The sequence below is a fragment of the Podarcis erhardii genome, assembly GCF_964252035.2.
Source record: "Podarcis erhardii genome assembly, chromosome: 4".
NCBI lineage: Eukaryota > Metazoa > Chordata > Lepidosauria > Squamata > Lacertidae > Podarcis > Podarcis erhardii.
The window spans coordinates 43720778-43734835 of record NC_138508.1 but is presented as its reverse complement, the minus strand read 5'-3'; the positions used below and the strand labels follow the sequence as shown (position 1 = coordinate 43734835).

Here is a 14058-nt window from a genome sequence, read left to right as displayed (position 1 = left end):
AAAGTTATATATGTAAATTAAAATCAAAAACTATAGAAATGAGATTTGGTTCTTAATTTTTGGATGATATGAAGAAATCTGTAAACAGATGTTATTTCATGAACAAGGCTTCAAACATACTACTCTGCATGATAGGAAGTACTGAGTGTTTATTGAGACTAGTCAGACTTGGAAAATACATGAAAGATGTGTTGTTTTAAGGTCCTATGGGAATAAGTTGCATTTTATAACCTTTTGCTTTTAAATGTTGCTGTTTTAAAAAAAATTTCAGAGACTCACATTGAAAAGGCATTGTAATAAACATAGCTTCTGATAAAACCAAATATAAGATATAAGATCAGATAAACATTCACCCTACTTTGAAGTCATTAATACATTTAAGGCATACGTATCATCCTAAAAAAGCAGTGTTATGTATCCACCAATCAGCAACGGATTCTGAGATGCACGGTTGATCAAACGTACTAATTGTAGCAGGACGAACATGAATAAGTTTCCATCTACAATATACCGGTAAGCCCAAAGTGGGTACAGTCTGCTGTCCAGGCTTTTGGAAGACATGATACTAGCTGTAGAAGCATAAGGCACAAGAATAGTCATTGCCACCAATTGGAAGAGCTTTGTTTGAGAGAAGATAGGGCTTTTCCACAAGCAGAAAACCTCGCATGCTACTTGAGTTTTTGAGCTAACCATTTCTGCTGCATCCTGTATTGAATTCAAAGCAACACTTAAAAAGTGTCATTCATATCGACTGATAACTCACAGATATTGTCACTGCAATTACCTATACAGTTCTGGTTCCACATTTGATAGGTCCCTCCCAATTTTTTCCAAGAGAATTATATGCATTCCGCATGACTACTGTCACGCTGCAAATGTAGGATTGCACCAGACATTCTGCACAGGGAAGGTTTTCTCTTCTCTGATCTAGAGCAAGGCAGTCACAATTGAATTTAATGAGCTGAGTTAGTAATGAGAGCATACTGAAATTTATTTGAACTGAATCCTATGGGGTCTGTATAAAAAAGTTTCCTTCTACAATGTAAGAAATTTCCCAGTAAAACTGAATGGAATTACTCATAATATTCATTTCCTAGCATGTTGCATGGATAAAAATCAACGTTAATATGAAATAATTGCATCAGTCTGGTTATATGAATATGGACAAAACTAGGGTTGCAAATGGGGCATATGAGTGGAAGGGAGGGAGATTATTACTATTGTGGGAGCCCAGAGCTCCAAAGGGGATAACTCAAGGTGGCTGTCATTTGGGCAAGGATCACACCCCACTGAGAAGATTGAATGCAAATAGTGTTCTGGGCCCAGAAGATTCTGTTGGTTGTTGTTGTTGTTGTTTAGTCATTTAGTCATGTCCAACTCTTCGTGACCCCATGGACCAGAGCACGCCAGGCACTCTTGTCTTCCACTGCCTCCCACAGTTTGGTCAAACTCATGTTGGTGGCTTTGAGAACACTGCCCAACCATCTTGTCCTCTGTTGTCCCCTTCTCCTTGTGCTCTTCATCTTTCCCAGCACCAGGGTCTTTTCTAGGGAGTCTTCTCTTCTCATGAGGTGGCCAAAGTATTGGAGCCTCAGCTTCAGGAACTGTCTTTCCAGTGAGCAGGGCTGATTTCCTTCAGAATGGATAGGTTTGATCTTCTTGCAGTCCATGGGACTCTCAAGAGTCTCCTCCAGCACCATAATTCAAAAGCATCAATTCAGCCTTCTTTATGGTCCAGCTCTCACTTCCATACATCACTACTGGGAAAATCATAGCTTTAACTATATGGACCTTTGTCGGTATTGTGATGTCTCTGCTTTTTAAGATACTGTCAAGGTTTCTTATCGCTTTTCTCCCAAGAAGCAGGCGTCTTTTAATTTCCTGACTGCTGTCACCATCTGCAGTGATCATGGAGCCCAAGAAAGTAAAATCTCTCACTGCCTCCATTTCTTCCCCCTTCTATTTGCCAGGAGGTGATGGGCCCAGTGGCCATGATCTTAGTTTTTTTGATGTTGAGCTTCAGACAATATTTTGTGCTTTCTTCTTTCACCCTCATTAAGAGGTTCTTTAATTCCTCCTCACTTTCTGCCATAAAAGTTGTGTCATCTGCATATCTGAGGTTGTTGATATTTCTTCCGGCAATCTTAATTCCGGCTTGGGATTCATCCAGCCCAGCCTTTTGCATGATGAATTCTGCATATAAGTTAAATAAGCAGGGAGACAATATACAGTCCTGGGCAAAGCAATAGCAAATCAGTTGTCACAATGAACCACCTGAAACCTTGCAAAATATAAAGCATGCGTTGACTCCCTAGGTTGTTATACTTATTAAGAAAACCATAATTAACAGTTTGCATGACTGGACAAATGGAACGATTCCTTTGACAATCTGTATCATAGATGGACACATACAGTGTAGCAAAAACACCTGATAAAAAGAAAGGATTAAGAGATTTCAGCGGAAGACACTTTCCCATGCACTGATCACTTTTTAAAATATATAGAAGGCGCATTAGCTCCTGTTGCCAAGCTCTGGTTCATTGGGTTTGGACTAAGACCAGGCATAATTGCATTATGGCTGACAATAGTCTTAAAGCCCAACCGATGGGGGAAATGGGCCTACTTGATAAAGGATAAAAGTTAAGATAATTTGTTTTCCTGGGGCACCTGTCCTCACACTAGATCGCTGAAAAACAACCTCTGCCTGTGTATCACAGATTGCTTATGTGATTTGGTATAGGGTGCTCCCACGGTTCTCAATGCACAGCTAAAATGAGGGGTGTGTCCGTAAGGGAAAAATATTAGTTCCCCCAAATTCTGTGTGTTTGGACACAGTGCATACCCCAAAAAACCAAAAGTTTTTGAGCACGAAATATTTTTAATCAGTAAAATATAAAAGACTCTAACAGTGTTTTTCATATTTGAATTTGATCTTACATACTCCTTAGAATGCTAATAGCATGCTTAGATCTAGTGTCTGCCATAACATTGGTTGATGGCAATGTTGCTGATTATGAAAAGTGGGTGCTTTGGTTCACTTGAAATGAAACACCTCTGGTATTGGTTGGAAGTTTAATAAATGCTTGCTTTGTCTTGTTGGCAGGTCAAGATGCCAGTCTTAAACCTGAGGTCACCAACATGGTGCCCTTGGTTATCATGGAGTGTTTGACTTCTCATGGTACCCACAAACCCTGACTGCCTCACTCTCAGTGTGCCCTGGTGGGTGAAGGTGGTACATAAAGCCAAAAGAGGAAATTAGAAAAACCATGCTCTCTTGCACTTCCTGTTCCAATTCTATTTCCTTGTAAAGCTCTGATCAGCACCTGAACAGAAAGTAGGGGAACTGAAAAGGTAGGAGGGAAAACCACCAGCATATCACAGGTCATCTCTTGGCCCACAGTTATGTTCTCTGATTTGTTGATGATTTTGTTGTCATTCTATGGAAAATTTGTGAAGATCCATGTATTAAATTTACTGTGCAGTCTACCAATGTAAACTTTCATTTGATTTGAGGGGTGGAGGGGACCCCACCTAAAATCATAAAACTAAAGCATTTTAATTCTGTTGGATCTGGCTCTTACCCAGAGACATGGAAAAGCAAACAACAGAAACTGGATGAGGTATCCACAGCACTCTTTCAAAATTTCCTATGAGGAAAGGGTGAAGAAGTTGAGTAAGAAGCAACATGAAAGGCATTTAAAAACATTTGAAGGGCTGTCACATAAACTATGGATCAAATTTATATCCTGTCATTCTGAGGGTAGGTCCAGTATGTCCAAAATACAAGAAAAATTTAGACTAAAAATGAGGAAGAACTTCCTAATGATATAGGTGGTCTGATGGACTGGAAGAGATTGCCTCAGAAGATGTTAGGTGAGAAAGTGGCTGGGCATTAGGGATGCTGCAGTCGGCTTCCTGCACTGACAAGGTTTGGACTAGAAGCCCTTTGAGGTCATTTCCATCTCTATGATTCTAGGAACTCAAACAGGAGAAAATCATGAAATATTATCAGGTTTAAATAAAGTTTGGAAAATGAGCCCATCTTTTATTTATTTATTTAAAGGAAAATTGACCATAATGAGTGAATGTTCAAAGTGCTTCCAGATGTGTTTGCACGCACACAAACGTATAACAGTGAATAGTGAGATACTGCTTTCTCTTTCCAACAGCAATATAAAGAAAAGGTCGTGATGGCTTTGGAAAGAAAATCAAATGGAGATTATCACATGAGCATCCTTTAAATCCTACTTTTCATCTATATTCATACATGAACTTTGGTTCCAGATTGTAATAATGAATATTAGGGTACAAGGGAGAAAACATCATCTGTTCAGCATGGCTAGTCGTTTAGAGTTTCATTACAAAGCAAAACAACTTGCAAGCAAAGTGATTTCATCAGCATATTCAAGCCACAAACCAGCTTCTCCTGAAGGTCATTCAAACATTTTTTAAAAAAAGAGAAAGTTATGCTTTTGATCCAGCAATGGAAGCTGTTTTCAGCTCCCCACAATTCTATAAGAGTAATGCAATTCATTTCTAAAAATAAAAATAAAGGAAGACAGCTGCAACTTTATGATCAATAATTCTTCAAGTGAAGGCCATTCTTTTTTTGTTAAAAAAAATCTCAATTAGAATTATTTTTGTGCCGTATTCTGCTCCAAGTACAAAGTATTTCAGTGAGGCCTGGATCTTTTGGTGCTCTGTGTAAGGAGGCCATCTTATCCTGGCCACCCACCTCACAGCTGCCAAAGACTAAGCCAATCTTAGTAGACCTAAGACCACAATCTATGCTACATGCCACATAGGACCTATTTAATGTATTTCTCTAGTGTGACCAGAAACAAAAGACAGTAGGTTTCCTGAAATGTTAAACCTTTTGTGGAACAAAGGAAGTTTGTAAAAAAATGTTTTGCTTGCTATGCAGGGACCATCTGTTGAAGTCATCTTCTACCATTCTGCCATTGGTTGACTAGAAATTGGTTGACTAGAAATTGGTTGACTAGTCTGCCATTTGTTGACTAGAAGTACTCATTCACATGAAACACATCATACAAATTTGGAACCTTTTTGCTTTAACACAAAATAAAAAGGTGATCTCTGCTGTGATTCTACAGGTTGAAGAGCAATAGCTTCAGATTGACAGAGAATAGATGTGCACTGTGATCCTTAAAATGTGTTCCTTTAAGGGATTCCGAAAATGCAGCTGAATGTGTTGCGGGATCAGATTTAGAAGATGTTTTCTTGATTCCCTTTAACTTTGAAAAGAGATTGTAAGAATGACCTTAATCCTGCTGAGTTTCGGAGATCTTTGGGATGTTTTAAATTGCTTTATGAACGTGTTTATAAAATTGGTCTGGCCTTTTGGATTTAATGTATTTTGAAGATTGTCTTGTAAGCCAACTTGCGAGAGCTATGCCTTAGAAGCCAGTCTTAAAATATTTTAAACATATACCCTAGTGTGGCGTAGTGTTGGACTAGGACGTGTGGGACCAGAGTTCAAATGCCTTTAGTCATGAAACTCACAGGGTCACCTTGGGCCAGTCACACTTTCTTAGCCTAACTTACCTCACAGGATGGTTGTGAAGAGAAGAGTTAGGTGTGTCAGCTTGAGCTCCTCAGAGGACAGCTGGGATTAAATGAATAAATAAATAATCCATTGTGCTAGGATTTGTACAGAAATCTATTAAAACAAAACCTTACCTAAAAGACACGCACACACATCGTGGGATTGATAGAATTGAGAATACAAGATAATAAAGACTTAAAAAAAGACTGGGAACCATTTGTGTTGTATCTACAGAGACAATGTAAAGAAATGGACTCACTAGCAGGGTTTGAGTAAACACTTACAATTAACAAAACAAATACAGAAATCATAAAGATGATGTTAAAATGATAGGAGTATAACAATATTTAATATAAAAAACCTAAGGTTAAGATACAATAAAGCAAGCAAGAAAAGTTAGTATGTAAAAAACCAGAAGAAGAAGTTGAGGAAAGTCAGGGGAGGGGGAGGGGGAAATTTGGATTTTTTATTTTATTTTATTATTTGATATGTTGTTACTATGATAAAAATGTAAAACTCAATAAAATTATTATTAGAAAAGAGAATACAGGCAGAGTGAAAAATGCACTATCTTCAGGAATTGGGTGAATTTTGAGGACCTTCCCACCAATTTGTATAATAAAATATATTTTCTGAGTTCGTTAGGTTATGAGGTAGTAAACCAAGAAATAGAGAAGGTGAGAGGAAAGGAACACAAATTGACAAGGAAGAAAACCAAGCTTGTTGCAAGATCTCCAGTTATAATTCTTCAAAATTTATCACTGTAGCTGTTACTGAATAAAGTTTATTCTCAGCAGGAAACCAAACTGGGAGATACATTACCTTCCATTTATCTTCCTAATAAGATCTAGAACTCCCTGCTGTGACACGGTTGTAAAAAGTGGCAAGCTATTGGACGCGATGAGCTTTAAGACTATTCCTGCTTTCAGAAAAGAAACAAACCGACTGCATAATGTCACATAATCCTAATTACTACAGAGTTTTCACAAAAGTGATGCTTCTCAACATGTTTTTCAACAAACTATCACAAAGTGCATTAAATCATTCATTTTCATAGCTCCCCTGGAAATCAGATATTAGATTCACTCACATAATTGCTAATTCAAAATTATAATGTTTTGTCAGACTCCATATTTATCAGCACTTTGATGAAGCTAAGGATGCCTGCATGTATCTACACAGGTATATGTGGATATTCTACATTTACTGAACTAAATTTAAAGAAGCTTGAGTAGAACTCAGTTTTTGAAATGCAAATTCCCTCCATCCTCTCCCATTTTGCTGCCTATGTGCTGTCCCCAAAGAAAGCCATTCCTGCGTGTCAGGCGGCTGCCAGAACAGTGTGGGATAGTCTGCAACAGAAGAGAATTTGTTGAACTTGGAGAATGGGTCTTGTGCAAACAAAAGTAACCTGCATTCATACAGGAGTCCCTGGATCCCTTTGTCTGCATACCATCTTGCATGTAAGAAAGGAAGAACAGAACTATGAACATTTATAATTCATTCACAGAGAATAACAGAAAAGACCCACAACACTAGGATTTTGGGAGTTGAAAACTTCCTGTTCCAATTCCAGAACATTGCTGTTGTTCGTTGGATTAGTCACAACACTTGATATTTGGCAGTAACCAAGTTCAGTGACAATGAATTGGATTCTTAAAATAAAAATAAAAATGGATGCAAGGTCCTTCAGATTTGTCTAAAATGACTTGGAGTGGGAATAATGAATCTGGAAAATATTTGACATCCCCTCCTCGCATTGGAGTACATCCTTCACACACACACCCAATTCCAAGCCTTTTAAAAAAATCTTACATCTCTCTGAAGAAGCCAAGACATGCCCATGTATACATCTTTGCATTATGACCAGTTCTCCAGAAACTAGATTTCCAAGAACACTGCTATCTTTTTTTAAAAAAATATGACCGGCTTCATGTTGTTATCAAAAGCTATTTTTGTTGTGTTATACAACCCTCAGACAGACCATTCAATCAAGCAAAACACTTCTATTTCATGATTAAGTCCCTGCTGTGCGAGTCTAATAAATTACTGGTGAATGTTTTATAAGTTACTTAAGACCAGTGAGCTTTGCATTTGCTAGAAATACCATGAAGATATTTTACTAAGAAATGTATCTTTTCAGTAATGCTCCTTATACCCATGACAAAAACAGTACCTGAATGGAAGAGATCTCCAAAGCCAGCCCTTAATCTGGTTCTTAATCCAGCAATCAACAGTCTCCTTTTCATATCCACTAAACATCACCATTTTCCCTTTCTTTCCAAAATGACTGACAACAGCACACCCTTTGTACACTTGGCACTGCACATTCTGGTCCCAAGTGTACAGCTCCATGCATTTCATGTCTTTGGAGTGGTTAGCAAACTTTATATAGAGAATAAATAAATTTATAAAATGAATATTTCATATTAGAAAGGAGAACTGTTTGATATTACTTAGTAGAGTGTCCACCTGTCAGAGATTTGTTTAGCTTTAAATAATCATTCCCAAATGATTGTCTTTAAGGCTGCAATCCTATACACACTTACTTCAGAGTAAATCTCATTGAACTCAGTAGGATTTACTTCCAAGCAGCTATGCATAAAATGGCACTGTAAGAGACATGTTCACCCCCTATTTTCACTATGAGGGTGGGAAATGCCCTTAATTGTTTAGATAACTTTTAAAAAACGGTTTGTTAGATAATGTTGCTGGAGGGTTTATGTACTTCATGTTTCTTAGAATCTCAGTCTAGCCAAACACTTTTAATCCCTATTGTCTTCATTAAGTGACGCATATGCTGACATAAACATCAAACACTCTCCTTATATCAAACCTTTGGTTTTAGAAACATTAAATTATATTCCCCTCCAGCCCAGATAATAAAATTTATTTGAATTGCCAATATTTCCCCTCTTATACTGGTTCTCTACCTTTATCAGCAGCCTAACCAGCTAAAATTCTAACAACAAACTGCAGTGACAGGGGAAAGAGTGACGTGTAAAGTCACACCTGTTGAATTTCTGCCCACCTGTTAAAGGCACAGGAGCCTACAGGAAAATAATTTGGACATCTTAATTTCATTATTTAAAAGGTTATACACTAGATTTCCAAGTAGCTGAATGGCAACCTCTCAATTGATGCTGAGCTAGTCAAGTAAGTTGGCAATGGCTCAAGACTCAATGTATCAGGACAATTTTGGGCATCATGTGGCAGGACAGAGCCTCAAACAAAGATGTGCTCTCCCAAACTCAAGTTCTCAGCATGTTCACTGTCCTGTCTCAGCGATGTCTATGCAGGCTTGGCCAAGTCCACAAAATGGAAGATGACAGGATGTCCAAAACATGCTCTATGGGGAGCTCTGCGTTACAATGATGTATTCAAATGTGACATGAAGGTTGGCAACATCAGCCCCGCCATTTGGGAATCCCTTGCCGTCAGGTCATGTATCTATAGCATTGACCAGAGGAGGAATGACTGCTGGAAGGAGCTCACAAAGAAGAAATGCTATGGTACACCTGCATCCGTACAATCAGATGCTGTCATCTACCCCAGCTGCAACAAGACATGTCTCTGCCATATTGGTTTCTACAGCCACAGCAGGCGCTGTATTTCTCAAATGGTTTGCCTTCACCCCTGATGTCACACCCTTCCATTGTCTTCTGAGACAGACTGATGCCAGCCTCAGTAAGAATGGCTTGGCAAGAAAGTCAAATTCTGAAAAACAAAACAAAAGGAATTTATTTTAAAAGTGTTAAGAGGTAAATCAGAGAGTTACTATTCTGAGCTATAATGAAATGTATTATATACATATCACTCTCGCATACACTCTGTAGAGAATCTTGAATAATGAGCCTTCATGATATGAGAAGATAAAAGACAAAAGGAAATCTAATTTATCTCTCAATTATTTTTTCTTCCAGTTGTTGACCAATAAAAGTGCAATAAAAATGGCTCTGATGAGATCTGCCTGTGGTTTACAGAAGTGGTTGGCAGCATTCCTTGTGAGCCTGATATATTTTATGACATTTTGAGTTCTTTTGCACTTCACAGATAGACATAAAAATGAATTGTACACTGCAGAAAGAAACCAAATAAGCAAAGTGAGATTATAGATAGATAGACATATGCGAGCGCACAACATTTCTGCCAGTTTCACAGCCACAATTTTGTTTCATCAAGGAATTTATGCTGCCTTTGACTTTCAAGATCTGGATTCCTCTCCACAGAGAAAGACGTGGTTTCTTTTTGCAAGTCCTACTGGACATCCAGAAGGACATATCAAACTAGACTTTCAAGTTCAGTTCAAATTTTACATTGCAGATAGATTTGAAAATGCTTTCATCAAATACAAAAAAGTTTAACAAGACAGGCATGTCTCTAAACACAAGGCAAGACATGGCGGTTATGAAGGAGGAGAGTGCTTGGTCTATGGCTTTTCGAATTATGGGATGTGGTGCACTGGGAATTTATTCCTCCTAATGTGCTAGGGATCAGTACCATATTTGGTCACTGAAGTATCCCACCCAACTTGTGCTCTGGACGGGTGGACCAGCACTAGAGCTAGAGCCAATGGTTGGACGATCAACATCAATGCACCTGCTTACTATATGTCACCACACCTGAGACTACACTTCATACTTCAGTGGTTGCCTGACATTTGCCTCTGTCCTGAGAACAGATTTAAGTACATAAGGTGAGCCTGGTGGATCAGGCCAATGGCTCATCTAGTCCAGTATCCTGTTTTCTCAGTGGCCAACCAGATTCCTGCAGGATCTGAGCACAAGAACACTCTCCTCACATGTAGTTTCCAGCAACTGGTATTCAAAAGCATTACATGGAGGCAGAGTAGTAGTAGTAGTAGTAGTAGCCTTCTCTGTGAATTAGTCTAATATCTTTGAAAGTCATCAAAGTTGGTGGCTAGCATGGCCTTTTGTGGGAGCTGTGATGAGCTGTGTGAATAAGTTCCTTCCCCCCTTCTATGTGTCCTGAATCTTCCAACATTCAGCTTCACTAGATATCCACAAGTTATAGTGTTTAAAGTCAGGATATGAATTTCTACATCAAAAGAAACGAACTTCCACTTGCCCCTCTCCACAAGTCCACTGTCCTCAGTACACTGACCCCGAAAGGCCTTCAGGAATGAACACCTGAAGTGCAGAGACCATTGCGGGGAACAGATGACCTAGTCCTGCAAGAAAAATGAAGAGAAAGCAATCAGAACATCACAACATTTGGTCATTCACTGCTGTGTCATTCTTTCCCCAGCTTGTGCCATTGTGATAGGGTATCTCCCCACCTACCAGCACAAATTTTGAGTCACTTATCCTTGCCCTACTTCTTGACCAAGCACAGCATCTTTCAGATTAGTACGACACAGCATGTGCTTTTGACAGTCTTTGAAACGTTGTTTTGGAAACAGATGTCAGGCAAAAAGGACTTTATCTCCTTTACAGGCTAGGTCAGGTTGAAGAAAGAATGAGCAGAACAAGTTCACTCCTTCGTGCTGTTCTGTGAACTGTTACACACACAGACTAGGAGCGGAAGACTTTGCACTGCTAGGTATGTAGAACTTCATCACAGCATGCAAAGGTATCTCAAGCCTGTATGCCTGTTCATAGTTCCTCGCAGGAAAGCAGTCCCTAATGACTAAAGTGCCAAACTGCTGCCCACTGCAAGGCAAAGCCTGCTGTGCAGAGGGACTTGAGAATTTCAAATGGCCATACCAGCAAGCTCTTTCCACTGGGAAACTCTGCATGCTGCCCACAGGGCTTGCATGGCAGCACAGAACTGCATGCACTCCCACCCCCAAATTAAGGCTTGTTTTGTTCACATGGAAGGGACCTCAGGTATAAACAGTTAAAAATATTGAATATTTGTTATGTATTAGGATAAGCTCAGTTGCTGATAAAACCAAGATTGCAGGTTCAATCCCCATATAGGACAGCTGCATATTCCTGCATTATAGGGGGCTGGACTAGATGATACTTAGGGTCCCTTCCAACTTTACAATTCTATGATAAGAATTTTTTAAAATGTCTGCCAGAATAGTCAGCCCAAATTCTTTCTTTTCTCAGTGCCAAGTTTAATTAGAATCCACACATCCACAAATACAGGTTTTCTATGTGTTCCAATGCAACTTCATGTATTGATGGATGTGTGTGTTTATTGTGGGGTAAGGACATCAAAAATGTGTTTTTCTAGGTCTGAAATGAGTTGAAATGCACAGTAATTCAATTCTTTGTGTTCTGGATGACTACCAGAAAAGCACACTATTGATATAGATAAAATTAACACATCCTACTTACACTATAGGTTTTTTTGTCATGTGAAGTTTTGATGTCCTTTCCCCACAGTAAACACCCAACACACAAATTTTAAAGGAAGTTCAGTTAAGAAATAAACTTTAAATATGGAATAAATTGAGGGCTAAATTGTAACAAGCTAAATCTTCTAAACCAAAGCAAAGTCTTTGGAGAAGAACTCTTCTCAATGGAAATTTGAGATACTTCTCTATCCTCTTTGCAGTTATTAGACAAAGCCAATATAGCTTCACTGAGCTGCAAATTAACTGTGTCAACAAACTATTGCACTTCAAAGAGTTGGAAATTACTTTTTCCCCTATCAGTCTTTTTGCAAATTGAACCCAGAGATGAATACAAAAAAGAAGAAGCTCACTAAAGAAAAACAAATTGCTGCTATCCTTTTTCTGAGCCCATTTACATGCCTCACTCAACCCAGGCAAACCATGAATTTTGTTAGCCCACACTGACTTTCAGTTAAGCTGTCACAGAGTGTGGTTGTCCAGTGGGCCAAGGGCCGCTGTGTGAGGTGAGCCAGAAGCTGGGAGATAAGCCAGTAGTCAGGAGCAAGAATAAGTCTTGGTGGCTGAGCAACATGCTTTGCTTGCTGAATCTCCGAGGTCCAATCTCTGGCACCTCCAGATAGGGATGGGAAAAATCAGAGAATCCAGTGCCAGCCAATACAGGCAGCACTAAGATAGATGAACCAGTGGTCTGAATCAATGAAAGGCAGTCTCTTATGTTAGTAAGTATGCAACAAAGGACAAACCAGAAGGTAGGGTTGAGAAGAAAGCCAGGTCCAAAGATCTACTGAAGGCCGAAGGACAAAGTCAAGGGGAGGAAAGATTTGGGAGAATCCAGGAATACAGGAAGACTCTAGGCAAATTCTAGTGGAGGGGGAAATGTTTCTTACTATGGTTATTTTCTTCTTATAGATGCTAGATTAACCTTGTTGCATCATTTAGCTCTGTACTCCCATTGCATTACTTGCCTGCACTGGATAGCTGTGTCTTACCTGTACACATCATATGGAAAAGAAATTAAAAGGTTTCAAAACATGGATCAATTGAAACAGTAAGCTCTTTGTGAAGTATTATGAGGAACTGTGTTTTTAATCCCACCAGGCCTTTCAACCAGGCTCATTAAACAATCTATGTCTTGTTATGTTTTATGTTATGTTATGTTATGTTATGTTATGTTATGTTATGTTATGTTATGTTGTGTTGTGTTGTGTTGTGTTGTGTTGTGTTGTGTTGTGTTGTGTTGTGTTGTGATGTTATGTTATGTTATGTTATGTTATGTTATGTTATGTTATGTTGTTATGTTATGTTATGTTATGTTATGTTATGTTATGTTATGTTATTTATTTATTTTATTATTTATTTATTTATTTATTTTATTTTAAAAATGTGAGGGTGATCTGGCTGCAACATCTGCCACCCCATTGATAGCCGGGGTTGATTTGGCTGATGTGGCTGGATAGGCAGGTGTCCTCTTCCTCCCTCACTGCTCCATGTGCTTCCCTCCTGAAGTTGCGAGCTCGGTGGAAGAGGACGACTATCCCAGGTAAAAAGAGTGTACCATTCCGCTTCGGTCAAGGATATACGATAGCTGTGTTCCCCTGCTAGAACCTTCAAACAAACTCAAGGTCCATTTGTAGGAGAATGTAGGGTAGTCAAGCTTCCAAGACTCCAGACACATGCAAGTAAGGTTCTGAATGTAGCAATTTGCCATTTTTTAAAAATAAAAATATATTTTGTGGTTTAATTTGTGTTTTTATGTTGTAAACTGCCTGGCGGTCTTCAGATGAAGAGTGGTATATGCATTTAATAAATAATAATGGTAATAGTAATAACCAATCCAAACTTCTTGGAATTTTACTCAACCAATGCCCTAATTATGTTATCAATTCTACATTAGCTGCTTTTTTAATGGACGCTTGGAGGGCTTAAATTTCCAAAGCCTAAGAGGAGATAAGACGGCATGATCAGCAGAAGCTTAATCTTCTTGTATAGCTTTGAAAATCTTATACTTATTTTTCCATGCAAAATGTTTTTAAATGTATGCATTACTACAAAGCAGACCCTGAACGTTGCCCATCACTAAAAATCTCCCACCCTAACCTGCCCCATGACCCAGAAAAATAAAGTAATTGCCAATTAAAAAGGGAATGCATCTCATTAAAAAACT

The 14058-nt window shown here is 38.7% G+C and overlaps 1 protein-coding gene across 1 annotated transcript in view; it reads right to left on the bottom strand.

Annotated features, from left to right (window-relative positions):
- Positions 1-14058, bottom strand: part of POU1F1 (POU class 1 homeobox 1) — a gene marked incomplete at its 5' end in the record, with an annotated part of 64189 nt that overhangs the window by 11727 nt on the left and 38404 nt on the right. The window lies entirely within an intron of this gene.